The following is a 16,109-nucleotide window of genomic DNA, read 5'->3' as shown; positions in this document are numbered from 1 at the left end:
GTAACAAATAAAACTTCGAGACGGGGCAAAGTCAAGAATAAATTTATTAATAAGTAAGTCAAAGCTACGATTATCATTTATTATATAAATCATTTATGTGAATAAACTATATATATTATATAAATCGTTTGTGAATAAACTGAAATAAAATATATAAATATAAATATGAATATGCATATGAATATAAATATAAACATAAATATGAATACGAACTATAAAAGAAAGTGAACTAACCATAACGCTAGATTAATAACAATTATGAAATAAATCAACCCGTATAAAACCCGCAGACTGCGCGGAGTGCAGGACACACTGCGCTAGCACATTATCGCGGTGCAGAAAACAAATTGTGCAAAAGTACTGAAAATAAAGGAAAACAACCGCCAAGGAAAGAGAGGCCGAATAAATAAATAAGCCAAATAAAACAAATAATATAAGACACTTAACCAAATAAATCAAAATGAAAATGAAAATCAAAAATCAAGATCAGAATAAAAATAAAAATCAAACAGCGCATGTAACGACGCATGTAATCAAGCAAATCTCATACAACCAATCAAGCACACAATTAAATAGTATTAACTAATACTAATTTACGGGATAAAATAAAAAATAAAATAAAATAAATCAAATCAAAATAAGATTAGATCAATTAACAGGGAAGGAATAGAATGTGAGCCCAGCATAATGCATGACATAATGAATAAATAAATAAATAATATAACAACGCGATCAAGAAAATCGCAAAATTTAAACATTATACTGCCGTGCCGTTTAGAAAGAATTGAATTCGCCTCAAACTCTTCCCTGCACATCCCTGCATGAGAAATCCTCGGAACCTCGAAAGGCTTGACAAGGATGTACAAGGTCGAGGAGGAATGAAAATTAACAAATAAATGTGTAAGATAAATGAAATATATAAGACAATACTTATAATCGATCAAACCATAATTATTAGTACATGAATTATGCAGGCCCACCAAGAAGGTTGAATCATCCAAATAACTAAATTTAAAATAAAATACAGATAAAATACAAATACAAAGCAATAAGAAAAATAATGAAATAAAATAAACGTAAAGTAGAATAGGCCATAGAAAATTCAAATTCAGAGATGAGATGACGGATGACAAATTATTTACAGAAACATAACCCTAAAGTGTCAGAGCCACCAAGTGTCAAACCAGTATGCAAGGACTTGTTAAAAGAAGCAAATTAGCAGTTAAGAGAGCTGAATTGCAACTGAAAATGAAAAAGGGAAGAAAAGAAGGGAAACAGGGTAAGATAATAACATACTATAAAATAGCAGGAATAGCCCATCCTGATGACATGGATATTAATTTTACAGGAACAGCACACAGTCACATCATCAGAAAGAACCTTACAATTACCAGAGAGAGACGTCGTGCATGAGTTGAATTAAAGAATATTAAAGAAGAATGAGAATAATATGAAAATGTCCAAGGAATATCAAGGACGTACAGGCAACAAATCAAGAATCAAGAAATCAAGAAGGCGATAATGAAATAAAATAAAATAGCGATAAACAGTGATGGCGTGGCACAGATAAAGTATAAAAATATAAACCGAATGGAGGAAACCATAAATAAGTACATTAAACATATTAATACCATCCACGACACTCCGTACCATCATGAAGATCAAAATAAGCTACATCATATCAATTACTTTAATTCAATTCAATTCAGGGTGAAGAACAAATGAGAGAATGAAAGAATGAGCGACAGAACAGTAAAGTAGTTAATTAAAGATATTAAAGAAGAATGAGGTAAATAATAAGACATAAATTATAAATTGAAGGCCGTAACCAGCAACATAATGTAAAATAATGTAATGTAACGTAAAACAGTGTAATGCAATGTAATGTAATGTAAAGCAGTGCAATGCAATGTAATGTAAAGCAGTGCAACGCAATGTAATGTAATGTAGAGTAATGTAATGTGAAGAAAATGAATATAATGTAAAGAATATGAAATGTAATGTAATAAAATAGAATACAAAATACAGAAATTGAACTCAACGTATACCATAACCGTAAAGATTATCATCCCAATTACCCTATTTCTTAATCAAAGTAGATTATAAGTCAGATTATAAATGATAAATAATAAATCATCATGTCACTGCTAATGCAAGAAGAACCGATTATTGGATGACATATCAAGATAATAACTAAAGCGACAAAACAAATCATCATTACCTGCGTAGTTCAAATAGAAACTAGAAAGTAGAAAGTAGAAACTGATCACCATATGAGGTATCAAGATAGAATAAATGAAAGAACAAAATCAAATCAAATATAAAGAGCGTAGCTAAATTAAACACACATCATTGTACAATCGAACAAGTAAGTCTGATATTAAACATTCAAACCACTATCAATCAATTGTGAATAAATTATGAATAGACATTTGCACAGAAAAAACCATACATCATCACAGAAAGAACAATAAATCAAATCCACTAGCCTTGATCAATCAAAATAAAAATAAATAAATAAACAATAAATAATGAATGAATATTGAAGGGAGCCAATAGTTGAAAAGATTGTGAAATTATAAATTATAAATTAAGAAATCAAGAAAATAAAGAAAGTGTAAAGTGTAAACTGTAAACTGTAATGTGTAAGCAAAATAACCAGCACAATATACTGTGATATAAAACAAATAAAAGAAGAATCAGGTCCGTGGAACGTAACCTAACCTAACCTAACCTAACTTAACCTAACCTTTTTTTTTATATCTTGACAGCAAGAAAATACATTTACGTAAGCGAGGAACCCGTCGGGTTAGGAGGGGTCTCGGGCAGTGTGGGACTCAAAGGTACATACCAAAACAAGTTTCCCTGAGTTGGATCGTTACAGTACCCCAATACCCAATAAAAACTTGCTCCGTATCGGCCACAGATACCTCCGGCAACCCCAGCGGGCTTTAATGGAGAGCATTCGGTGTAGCTACGATGTTGCTTACACATCGACCGACTCGGACGACCTAAAGGCGTTCAGTCGTCCAAGAACTTCGCGGGTAAGCCCCAGCGCACCTCCGCTTATAACGCAGGCTATTTTGACCGACGGTGATTTCATTTAGCCACAGAAGGTATAGAGTGCGTTGGTGGACACTCTACAGTCGCTGTGCGTACACACCGCCGGAACTGTGCATTATCCTTGCAGAATCATTTTTCCCTACCCGTATGTTTCCGCAGGAGATGTGTAGGATTGAGCTGAGCCGCTTGGTCACCAGAGGCCGCAACACACATTTGGACGAGCTAAGCCTCTCGATGGGCGGATCTGAGCCTGGGAGAGGTCGCGAAAACGAAGGAGTGCTCGCATGAATGCGAGAGAGAAGAGAGCCCGAGCCGCCTGGACACTAGCGACCGCTTCACACATTTGGGTGAACTAAGCCTCTCGATGGGCGGATTTCAGGCCTGGAATTGGTTACGCGCACTGAGGAATGCACGCATGATAGCGAGCGAAAGGAAGTCTTGGGTAGCCTGGACACCATCGACCGCAACACACATTTGGGTGAGCCAAATCTCTCGATGCGCGAATTCCGGGCGTGGGTGAGGACGCGAAAAATTTTTCGAACGAAGGAATGCTCATGCGAAAGCACGCGGTAGCGCTCGGAACGCTCATGTCGTTTGTCACATGCATTCATCCATCCATTCAGTTCATTCAATTCTATACTTCATTGGTGTATGGGCACCGTAAGCGGAACGCTACGTATAGTGCGGATGCAATCAGAGAGCCTAAGGGGAAGAGCAAGAAGGGTCGCGGTTCGCCGAGAGTCGGCCAGCGAGAGGAAGGTTCAGGCCGGCCGGTCTCGATCCACTGCCCAGCAGGTACAGTAAGAGGGAAAGATCGAGCTCGGGATGCTGTGAAGAGCGAGCGCGAGAGAGGGGATCAAAGAAGAAGCCGCAGGTCGGAATCCGGGAGAGAGCCGAGACGCGAGCGTAATGCGTCCGAGATTAGAGGTCACTGATTGGGGATCGCGCGTCATGTTAATGCGATTTTAATTGAATTTAATTAAATTGATGAAATGTAAAGAAATTAAAATGTAATAAAATTCAAAATTTATCAAAATCTAAAATTTACAGAAAACTAGAATTCATGTTTCGTGTTTGAAGAACCACATTAATATTATAATTAAGAATTCATACCAACCAAAACCTTGAATTTTAAATTTGCCATGAAAATTAATTTTAAAGGTAATTAAATACAATTTTCGCGAATGAAAGTTGGTGCAGATTGCTTTCAAAATTAATTATCAGAGAGAGAGGTAGATGTATGGAAAATGTAGCATGTATTAAAATTGGATTAGCGAAATTTGGATTTTTAGATTAAGCACGAAAGCTAGCAGTTTTAAGCGCCTCGTTAGACGGGTGAGAGGCGCGTACACGCGGGTGATAAACGGATTACGTCACCCGCTCGCAGGTAGCGGCCGAAACTGAGTCAATGGGTCAGCCGTCGGTCGGCGTCTAAAGGGGGTGCGAACGAACCGTGTTCGTGTACAAAGGGACCGATACTGCCGATCTGAAGGGGCTCCGCGCGCGATTCCTTTTTAGTCGCCTTTTACGACAAGCCAAGGAGGCTGGAGACGTATTCTGTAACCCCCCGCCTCCAGGGGAGGATGGGATGTAGTCTTCCACAGGAAATGTGTTAGAGCTAGAAGTTTCCAGGATTTAAGATTAGTGACAAATTAAGCTTTATGATTTGGGGTTGTGAAATTGTGTTGATGTTAGACTTGAGACCCGGGAGGAGTTCTAGATTTGGATTTTAAATTGAATTTAAATTGAGGGTAGAGTTGAGACGCGAGCATAATGCGTCCGAGATTCGAGGGCGCTAATTGGAGATCGTACGCCGCAGAAAATGCGATTTAAATTAAATTTGATTAAATTGATTAAGATGTAATTTGAAAAATGTAATAGAGTTCAAAGTTCAACAAAATCTAAAATTGGCAGGGAACTAGAATTGGTGATCCGCAGTTGAAGACCGCGATAATATTATAATTGAGAGTTGATACGAGTCAAACCTTGAATTTTAAACTTATCATTAAATACGGAGGTAATTAGATACAATTTCCGCGAGAGAAAGTTGGTGCGGATTGCTTTCAAAATTTGTTTCCAGAGAGAGAAGTAGGTGTTCGGAAAAAGGAGCATATCTTAGAATTGTGTTATCAAGATTGGAATTTAAGATTAGACGTGAGAGCTAGAAGTATAAGGGCGCCTCGTCGGGCGGGTGAGAAGCACGGACAAGCAGGTGATGAGCGGATTACGTCACCCACTCGCAGGTAGCGGCCGGAACCGGGTCAACGAGTCACCCATCGGCCGGTGTCCGAAGGAATGCGAACGGGCCTCATCCGTGCATGTCGGCTTGTTGCTGCCTATCTAGAGGGGCTAAACGCGCGGTGCCTTTTAAGTCCCCTTTGATGACAGGCTTGGGAGGCTGGAGACGTATTCTGTAACCCCCGCCTCCAGGGGAGACTTGATTCTATACTTCCACAGCAAATAGGATCTGATATAATCGAAAGTCTGGTCTATGCTTTATTAAGTCAACGCCCTTGACCGTTATTGATCAGTGAGTGCAATTGATTTAATTGTAATTTATTCACGTTATTAATGTTGACTTGATTAGGTCCTTTCATCGAAGGCTTGGTAAGTTTTGGGTTGCCGGGCTTTGTTGAAGACGACCACGAGACCCCTGCTTCGATCGAGGGGTGGCGAGAAAGCGAGGGGAGTGTGCCGAAGCGCGTGTCTCGAAAGCGGGGCTAAAGGGTGAGGGACTACCCCTCGCAGGTTTCCCCAGCCACAACGATTGCCGGCCGCTCTGTATATAAATTGGGGCACCTCGTAGGGGCCTTCATTTAGTACATTTCTAACTGGGGAAGTCGCTAGTTCGCGCTGTTTTTGGTGCTCCGAATCGAAGCTTGGAGCAATTCGCGTGTGTCGATACGTGCGCCGTAGTGCAGTGAGGGGCTATTGTGCATAACTAAGCGCAGCAGATCAGCACAGCACACTGCTCATCCTCGCAGCGAAAAGGACCCACTGTCGCCGACAACGCCCACGCGCCAACGCGTCTATAGCAGAGGCGGGTGAAGAAGAAGAGGAAGGAGGAGTAAAACAGAGGAAGAGCGACGCAGCCGATCACTATCAGTCGTCCTACGACAAGCATCGCTGAATAAGTAAGTATCGGGAGATCATTTGTCGATTAACGTTTATCGCACCATCCTTGTTTGTTCAGCCTGCCCGTTTAAACACTACTATTGTTGCTGATGTTGGTGTTAGTTCCGCTGCCGTTGCTCCTATTAATACGTAGCTGGTTAGTCCTTGATTGTCAACCATGCTGGATATTGGCCGAATGCCGACTGTAAATAGCTGTTCGGTTTGCCGGTGTCCTGATACTAATTGCTTAGTTCTATCCTTACTCTTGATGAAGTTGATTGAATTAGTTCGATCTTGACTAGCTTAATTAATTAAATATATTCAGTTAAATCCTGGCTTGGCTTGACTTCGCTTCACGTTGTCGAGTGGTTCCATGACTTGTTTCTAAGTCGGGTCAGGTCAGTCCGCTGTCCCGCTTCATCCTTGGATTGGGTTGCGTGAGTTGAATTAAGTTGATAGGGCAGGGCGGAGAGGGAGGGCGATGCACGCAGATTGATGCGAGTCAGTTGAAACAATCCATTCCGTGCTACAGTTGTTCCCTATTCTCCCCCTCTTTCCCCCTTTTTTTCCCTTCCCTTTTTCCTTCCTTTCTCTTATTCTCTTTCCCTTCCTTTATTTTCCCCCTTTTGATTCAGATTTAAGTTATAGATCATAAATCATTTGCTTCGCTTTCCGAACCCATGTTACTCATTGTTTGCTATGGTTTAGGATCCTTGTACCGTGAGGGTCATAACCGGGGTTGTCATTGCCGTTACAAGACGCAGTAAGTGTTGATCACTGCCATGTCAGTTCAGTTCGACTTAAATGTAGATCCTTGTACTTAAGAGTGCCCGTTTCCTTTTGTTCCGATAGCTACGTTACTGTGCTGCTAAATCTCCGAGCCGAAGAAGAAAGAGAAGAGGAAAACATGTCTGCGTTCAGCGTACTGCAGATCAATTTAAACAGATCTCTTGTGGCAGGCCGTGAACGAGTTTCGCGCGGATATAGTCGTCATTAGTGAGCCGTTTAATCCTCATCCGAATTGGCATCAGGACAGGAGCAGCTCAGCCTGCGTGTGGTATACGGATCGTCCTAGCTGCGACATGGGGGTGATTAGAAAGGTGTTTGAGACAGACGGATGCGTGGCATTGGAGACTCGCGAGTTTGTGATAGTGAGTTGTTACTTCTCACCATCACTGACTATAGAAAGCTTTGAAGGTCAATTACGGGGTCTTGCGACATGTCTGTCAAGTGTTAGGAAACCGATTATAATCGCCGGGGATTTCAAAGCCCGCTCTCCGCACCGGGGATCAGATCGCGTAGATTCACGCGGTCACCGTATGATGAATTTGATCGAGCAAGCAGGGCTGATGCCCGTGGCAAGTCAAGGAGGCCCGTCATTCGAGCGTGGTGGCGTGGGTTCTCGAATCGATGCCATTGCGTGTAGCCGCAGCCTCCACGGTCGAATATCTAGGTCCACAGTGTCCACGCGCTATTCGGGGTCGGATCACCGCTATCTTATTCATCGATTTAAAGCGAAACCAGAGGCTATTGGTTCGCCCGAGGATTCTCTGTGGGAGGCGGGACTAGGTCGCCCGGACATGGAGGCGTAGAGGGAAATAGTGAGCGGCCAGTTACCGATGCCAGGATCCCTGGATCCAACAGTTTAACGTAGTCAAGAGAGAGGAGCTGCAGCAGCCGGTCCATCGGAACAGTCCGCGCTACCGCCGCTGTGCACTGAGGCTGAAATTGATGAAGTGATTGAGGAGTAAGAGACGCTCTTTCAGTCAACCCGTCCACCATTGCCGACCCGCAAGAGGAGGAAAATACAAAATGTACCATGGTGGAGCCAGGAGATAGCAGATCTTTGTCTCCAAGCAAAGCGTCTCCGCCACCGCTGGCAGAAGGTGGCTCGCCGGAGCCCGACGGCAGCACGACAGCAAGCGCACCCGTATCGCATGGAGATGCTGGAATGCCGACGTGCCTTATCCTTGGCATTGCGTCGAGCTAAAGAGGCATCGTGGAGTGAGATGGTCTCGACTATCGAAGAAGATCCGTGGGGGAAACCGTACAAGGCGGTCATGAATCGTCTGAAGGGGAAGTCGCCCCTGGTTCGCCTCAACCGAGAGGAGTTCCACGCAACGGTGTCCGCGCTTTTCGTGGTGGAGCAGGAGCGACAAGAAGAGGCTACCATCCCAAGGAGTAGTGCAGCAGAAGAAGAGGAGGAAGACGAAGCAAGAGGAGAAGAAGAGGCGCAGGCTTCATTGATCTGGCCTCGTCAGGAAGGAGCGACAACGTCGTCGGCATCCAACGCACGCGAGATCTCGGGGGTAGCCGCAGGGTCAAGCGCTGTTCCTCCTAACACCAGAAAGAGATGCTGAAGCCCAGGGGTGGGCACCTCGCGCCAGGGGGACGTGTTCACGAACGAAGATGTGAGGTACGCAATGGGGATGTTGAAGAAAGGAAAAGCTCCGGGTCCAGATGAAATCCCTGGCGAGGCCGTTCACGTTCTGCGTAACACTGCATCCGGCTGGGTTTGTGCCCTTTTCAATTCCTGTCTGAGGCTAGGATACTTTCCAAGGGCTTGGAAAGTAGGGCGTCTGGCTTTAATACCGAAGGCCGGGAAAGCCTGTAATTCTCTTTCCGACCCTCGACCGCTTTGCATGCTGTCAGACATGGGGAAGTGTTTCGAATATGCTTTGCGCGTGTTAATGCTAGAAGCGATTCGCCTGTCTGGAGGGCTGTCGGTGCGTCAATTTGGGTTCACGGAGGGCAGATCAACTCATCAGGCGATGAAGGTGGTCATGTCGGAGTGTGATCGTGCGCGCAGAGGGCGAAATCACTGTCTGCTAATTACCCTGGCTGTGAAAAATGCATTTAATACAGTGCGGTGGGACCGCATCCTGGCTGCACTCAAGCGCCGTGGGTTTCCGACGATAATAATGGACATGTTACGTAGCTATTTAAGCGAGCGAAGAGTGGGAACCCGGACGCCAAGCGGTGAGTGGGTGGAAGCAGCTGTATTTGGTGGGTTGCCACAAGGATCAGTGTTGGGGCCACTGTTGTGGAACCTATCGTACGACGGGCTGCTGGAGGTGCTGCTGCCACCAGGCGTGACAACCGTTGGTTTCGCGGATGATATGGCGCTGCTTATAGTAGCCCGATCATTAGACAGAGTGCGCGAGCTGGCAGAACATGCCTTACGTGTGGTGGGGGCGTGATACAAGAGCGAGAGACTGGTTCTCGCGAAAGAGAAAACTGAAGCAGTGCTCTTAACTGGGCGGCGCGTACCCGACGGACTTGTACTATCGTACGAGGCCGCGATAATCAGGATATCGCGCTCGATTAGGTACCTTGGTGTGATGTTCAGTAATAGCAGACTCATTCATAGTCAAATGAGCCGGGTATGTGAGAAGGCAGTGAAAGTAGCGCAGCACCTCTCGTGGCTGCTACCGAATCCACGAGGATGCGGTCCTAAACCGCATTTGCTGTATTACCGAGCGCTAGAATCTATAGTTTGGTATGCGTCTCTGGTATGGAGCGAGGCGGTGGAGTACGGATGTGTGAGACAGCGATTGACATCGATACAGCGGTTGGGGTTACTGCGCGTGACACGCGCGTATCGTACCGTTTCATCAGAGGCATTGTACGCGCTGTCAGGTTGCATGCCGTGGGACTTGTTAATAAGGGCCAGGGCCGCTTTGTATGGGTACGAGGAGGCGGAGGACACGGAAGAGCGCGTGAATCTGCCGTAGGTGGTGGAATATGACATCTTAGATCGCTGGCAAACTCGATGGACAACCTCGGAGAGCGGCGCCTGGACTCGCAAGCTGATTCCCAACATCGAGGCGTGGGTGGAGAGCAATGGAGTACGTTACCTAACCTATAATCTGGCGCAGGTGATGACAGGTCACGGATCCTTTGCTCATTATCTCCATCGGATAGGAAGAAGTCCGTCCCCAAGCTGCTGGTTTTGCGATCCTCCAGTGGACGATGATGCGTGCCACACAGTGTTTGTGTGTGATCGTTGGGCAGTGCAACGAACACTTCTATACCGGGAGGTAGGGGAGCTGACTCCAGATTGGTTTGCAAGCTGTCTTCTCGATAGACGAAAGCGACGCTCTCTTATATCGTTTGTAACCGAGGTGATGACCAAAAAGGAGAGTGTGGAGAGAGCAAGAGAACGCGCAGGGTTAATGGTGCCTCGTCGAGTCCACCGGCGAGGCTCCCGTCACTCCCGCGGCACACGCGGATCCCGGGCGAGGGGTGGCCGTGGGCGCCGATGAGGCCGGACCGGCGAAATTAATGGCATTAGTGAGGGCAAGCCAAACGCACGCACGTACTCAACCCGACCACCTAATTATGTTTGCGAGTATGTGAGTTAAGTATGTGAGTTTAGTATGTGTATTATTGTATCTGCGAGTTTATCTGTGAATTTATATGTCAAGAAAACATTTGTAAGGGAAGGTAAGGAGTTACGTAGAATGTTATTAATAAATGGACGCCTTGCAGGCATTATTGCTTGATCATAACTTAATGTTTGTGTTTACCCAGTCCAGTAATAGGAATGCTGTAGTCGTGTCATAAAATAGGGCACATACACAGAAGTTCGAAGGTAGGGTTCACTCATTGAGTTGATCATTACCGGCACAATCGATGCCAAGTATATTATTCGCGTGTCTGGAAAATTGAGGCGAAGTCGTATTCGTGAGGCTACGCTGAGCGAGAGCAGGGAGGAAGGGGAGCCGCGAAGGAGCACTTCCGCACCGGCAACTTGCCAAGCCATACAAAATCCGACTTGAAAATTTAATGGGTGCAGTATGCAGGCCAGGCAGTCCGAAGCCGGGTTAACGAGTTCCGTCACCTTTGGCAAATAGCAGTTGGGAAGGGCCGACACGGGGAGTACGGTAAGGAAAATCAACCGCGGATCGGAGTCCGGGAGAGGGTCGAGACGCGAGCTTAATACGCCTGAAACTCGAGGTCATCAATTGAAAATCATGCTGTGCAAAATGCAATTATGATTAAATTGATGAAACGCAATCTTGAAATAGTCAAAAATTCTAAAGTTGACAAGGAACCAGGGTCAATGATTCGTAGTTGAAGGACCATGTTAGTATTATGATTGAGAATTGAGAAGAGTCGTAGATTTGAATTAACTTATCATAAGAATAAAATTAAGAGGCAATTAATACAGTCCCGCGAAGGCAATTGATGCGAAACTTTCTCAAAATCAAGCGTTGCCTGGGAGATAGGTAGGTATTCGAACAATGAAGCATGTGTTAGAGTTGAGTTTTCATGATTGGATTTAAAATTAGGCGTGAGAGCTAGAATTTTTAAGCGTCTCGTCAAGCGGGTGAAAGGCGCGCACCAGCGGGCGATGAGCGTATTAAGTCGCCCACTCGCACGTAATGTCCAGAAGTAAGTCGATGAGACGACCATCGGCCGATGTAAGAAGAACTGCAAGCGAGCCGCGTCCGTGTACGACGGCCTGAAGGCGCCAATCTGGAGAGACTCCGCGCGAGGTCCCTTTTTAGTCGCCTTTTACGACAAGCCAGGGAGGCTGGAGACGTATTCTGTAACCCCCGCCTCCAGGGGAAATTCAGTTCCATATTTCAAATCATAGCCCAGCAAAGAACCAGGACACGAACGTGATGAGCCTGGAGTCTAAGGTTGCCGATTAACAGTTGTGCAGCGCAGGAAATGCAATTATATTTAGGTTGATAGAATGTAGTTTGCATAAAAGATTATGTTATAGTTCAACATTTCCAAATTACGGACAACAGGGAGCTAGAGCTGATAATTCATAATTCATAATTATGAATCTATACTAGTGATTAGAAGTTGAGAGGGATTCGTAAATTGAGTTTTGTATTAACGTGGCAGTTGAAGCTAAGGGGCCATAAATGTAAGTTCACAAAATAGGCTGCTGATCACTATTTCAGGATTTAGGATCAGCAGAATGCTAGAAACGATGTTCGCAGAGTGAAAGATTACATTAGAGTTACGAGAGGTTGCGTACTCTGGTTTTAGGTACATATGTGAGCTAGAAATTAGATTTAAGATTGGATGGATTCAACCGTTGATGAGCCGGTAATCGCAGTTGGTTATTTCCCTAGCTGCTTGCCAAAGCAGTTGCACAATTGAAGTTAGAGTATAATTGAGACTTCAGCAGGTCAGAGATCACCCGAACCGCGTGAGCCACTCGTTGGAGGCAAAGCGCCTCATCGAGAGATGGGAGAAACATGCGGACGAGCGACGAGCGAATTCCGCCGCCCGCTTGCGGGTGATGATAAAAACAGGTCAGTGGATCAGCCATCAGTCAACGTCCAAGGAGTGTGGCCAAGTCGCGCCCATGCACGTGAAACCCGCCGTTAGCTATAATAAGGACTTCGCGCGCGACCCCTTTTGCTTCATTTTTAACGACGTCGGGCCAAGGAAGCTGGGGACGGGTTCTACAATCCCCGCCTCCAAAGGGAGTTCAATTCAATTAATACAGTTCTCTACTTTGCTAGTTGGTCGGACAGACGAGCCATAGTGCCACAGGAGATATAAGAGATATGAAAGAAGCATTCATAGATTTAGGCTATACTTGGTTACATGAGGGTTTAGCACAACCGTTTGCATATTTCTGACAGCCAGCCCGATACTTGGTGAGCAGACGACAGCTTCCAGAAGCCATCGCCGGTTTGTAATTAACAGAGAGCAAACTATGTTTGAATTAGGTTATGTGTTGGGGATCTTAATTACCGACGTATCGGTAACACTTACTTGAAATTACATTAATGTCGCTAATGACGCGCTCGCTCTCGTCGCTCTCCCCACTCTACCAAACTTTCGAGCTCACTTGTGCGGCCACTGATTCTCACGAGAATCTTTAGAAATTCAGACGACAAAGAGAACGGTTAAGTGAAAGAACGACAAGAGCGAGCTAATAAAATGCAACTGGTTTATTGTAAAGCTACAAGATCTAACACTTTACAAATCTAACAAATCTTCAATTGTTAACTAAACAAAAACTAGAAACTAAAGCTATAATTAATCAATTAAAACCTAAAGCTAACTAATTAAAAACTGGAGTTTATTCTACTTAAAACCTCACTCACCATCCGATTATTCATTTTAATTTTCGAACTTTAAACATTATGCAATTGTGTTTGCGTTTGATTAGTTTATAATGTATGAAGCTGAAATTGAGACTAGGGTTGAGGCTGGGATTGAAATTAAAATGTTCTGGTTCAAACTTACTCTTCCTTCGGTTATTTGTACGGGAGTGACATACCATTATGACAACCGTGGGCGGCTCGCAATGTGTGTTGCAGTTGCCCTTTCGAAAGACAGGCTGAGAAGGTGTCAGACTTGATGGATATGCCAAATCAGGGTTGATTAGCCGTCCGGATAAAAGGCAGCATCAACAATGGCACCAGTGCACGTAACCTTCCTTTGGTTCTCTCAAAACCTCATGTCACAGTTCTCATCTCGTGAGTCGGGTTGGGTAGATGTCAATTTAGATTTGGTGAGGCAGATCAGGGTGGAGCAGTCGCCAAGATAAGGAGGCTGCATCAGCAATGCCCATAACACTCGAGGTCCTCGATGAATGTACTGTACGCGTCCACTAAGTTGAGACTCCTACTGAAGACACTCACACTTATACAGTTGACCCACACGCATTCTCGCTATTCGCTCTCTCGGTTACAACTACTAGTAGAAACTACTACTACTACTACTAGACGAGGGTTCGAGGGGAGGAGTAGGGGGAGCGTTTCACACCTCGGTCTCAACTTAGTAGACGCTTACAATACGTCGCAGCCACGAAATAGAACCGCAAAGCACGCTTGCAGTAAAACATTAGTGAAGCGAGCTCGTATCACTGGTACACTTCCGTAACACTTATAGAACCGCACAGATTACGGGGAGAAACAAAAAGAACGCGCACACACATGCACCAAAGAAGATAACCTAGCACTTAGTATCCACATAGTCGCGAGGCGCCGCGAAGCACAGCAAGGAGCGCAGAGGTCGCGAAATCGTAGGAATTACTGATGTTGCAAAACCGAAGAAAAACCGAAGAAGTTGTAGAAAATCAAGAAAAATCAAGGAAACAAAGAACGATACAAACCCGCAGCGCTAGATGCCTGGCAGGCCACGGGACCCTCGAACGACACGTCCGATTAGCTCGGCAGCCAGCACGAGACTCCAACCTAACCTAACTTAACCTAACCTTTCTTTTTTTTTCGTGGGGAAATCTTGCATAAGACCCACCGCGCCACTGGGGGAGGGCAGCGGGGGAGTGTCAGATTCCTACTGACTAAAACCCCACGGCGACCTGCTCTGGCGTATGGCAGAGGCTCCGGGACCTGATTACTATAACTCCGGAGACTCCCCCACCGTGCGCTGAAGGCGCACCTCACCGGGGATGTAACAACTCCCCCAGCCGGCACCAGGGGTCGCACCCGGTGCCGGCTCCCTCGCGGGGGAACTGCGTGCAATGGCGGCCGAGCCCCCCAGCCCGTACCGCCTGCAGTCCCCGCGCCTCGATCTCCTCACAGGCTATGGGGAGGAGTAACTCCCCGCCCACCCGCGAGGAAGATCAGGCGCAGCATTTCGCTCCGCAGGCTTCCGGTGCCGGCTACACCCCGGGTCCGCGTGCAATGGCGCCCGAACAGGGCGCCAGCGGCCCGCCGAGTCGTCCTCCTACGGGCTGCGGTGAGCCGTGACGGGCCACCCTCCAGGGGGACTCCCTCGGCTCCGCTGCACCCCCCCTATGGGGGCCAGCGCCACTCCCAACGTGGGAGGGAAATCGCCACTCTCCGCGCGGAGTCACCCGTCCCCCCCGAGGCGGACGTAGAGGGGCCCCCGATTGAGAACGGGTTCCCCAACCGCACGCCCCCGAGTCCGACCGGGGTCCGGGCCCATTTCGTCCGGCACGGGAGGGTACACCGCGACCCCTCCCACCCTCACAAGAAACACCCCCCGTAAAATCTCCCCAGGAGGCGGGAGGGCACGCAGGCCCTCCCGCTACACTACCCCGTCCCGCATCCGTCGCGCCGGGGGGGTGGAGGCACACAGCGAAAGCCGCCATCGCCCCCCCGCGGCCCTTACGGCGGCGTATCCTGGCGACGTCGTCGCGTCCCACGTCCGCGACATCACCGAGCGGGATCGTACATTTCACGACCTCGCTCGTACCTCTCCTTGAGGGCCATGACCTCCTTGCAGAAGGTGGTCACGGCCCTCCATTCTGTCTCGCCGGCAAGCATCTGTCTCACGACGCCTGACGGCGAGAGATCCTCCCCTACTTCTGCCGTCAGGGCGTGGCGGGCCACCGCAAACACCGTGCACTCCGCCAGCGTGTGTTGTGTGGTGTCCCGCGCCGCCCCGCAGCGCCAACAGTGGAGGGTCCATTCCCTGTTCCTCCGATACAGGAACTCCCCGAACACCCCGTGTCCGGAGAGCACCTGCGTGGCCCGGAACGACAGGCCGCCGTGGCCGCGGTCCCGCCACTCCGATATCATCGGCAGGACCGCCCCGACGGCGCGGCTTCCGGCGGCAGCCCCCTCTGCAAGGGATCTCTGCCACCTTTCCGCCGCGACCAGTCGGGCCTAGCTCCGGTGTTCCTCGATCGTCGGCCCCGGCGGGTCTTCCCCGGCCTGGTGGAGGGCTCGCGAATACCAGTATGTACTGGATTCGACCTCCGCCTGGTACCTGCAGTAGCCCCGCACGATCCTGATGGCCAGCCGGCGCTCCACCCGCCGCAGCAGAGTGCTGCCGTGCCTGCTGACCGCCAGATCGCCGGCCCATATCGGAGCCCCGTCGAGGGCTATGGACTGAACGATTCCCACGTATAGGCGGGGAACCTTCACTCCCGGCCCCCCGAGGTTGGGCTACAGGCGGCCAAGATTGGTCGCCACCTGTTCCAATCGGGGAGCCAGGCGGTCGAAGTGAACATCGAACCGCCA

General features: G+C 47.4%; 1 long non-coding RNA gene across 1 annotated transcript; it reads left to right on the top strand.

Moving 5' to 3' along the window:
- Positions 1-860: 860 nt before the first annotated feature.
- LOC123988792 lies at positions 861-1,703 on the top strand. The gene is made up of 3 exons (XR_006830302.1): positions 861-900; positions 1,145-1,279; positions 1,349-1,703. It is a non-coding gene; the product is annotated as an uncharacterized LOC123988792 (long non-coding RNA).
- Positions 1,704-16,109: the final 14,406 nt, after the last annotated feature.

Source organism: Osmia bicornis, unplaced genomic scaffold (genome assembly GCF_907164935.1).
Source record: "Osmia bicornis bicornis unplaced genomic scaffold, iOsmBic2.1, whole genome shotgun sequence".
NCBI lineage: Eukaryota > Metazoa > Arthropoda > Insecta > Hymenoptera > Megachilidae > Osmia > Osmia bicornis.
This window is presented reverse-complemented; position numbering and strand designations above follow the sequence as displayed.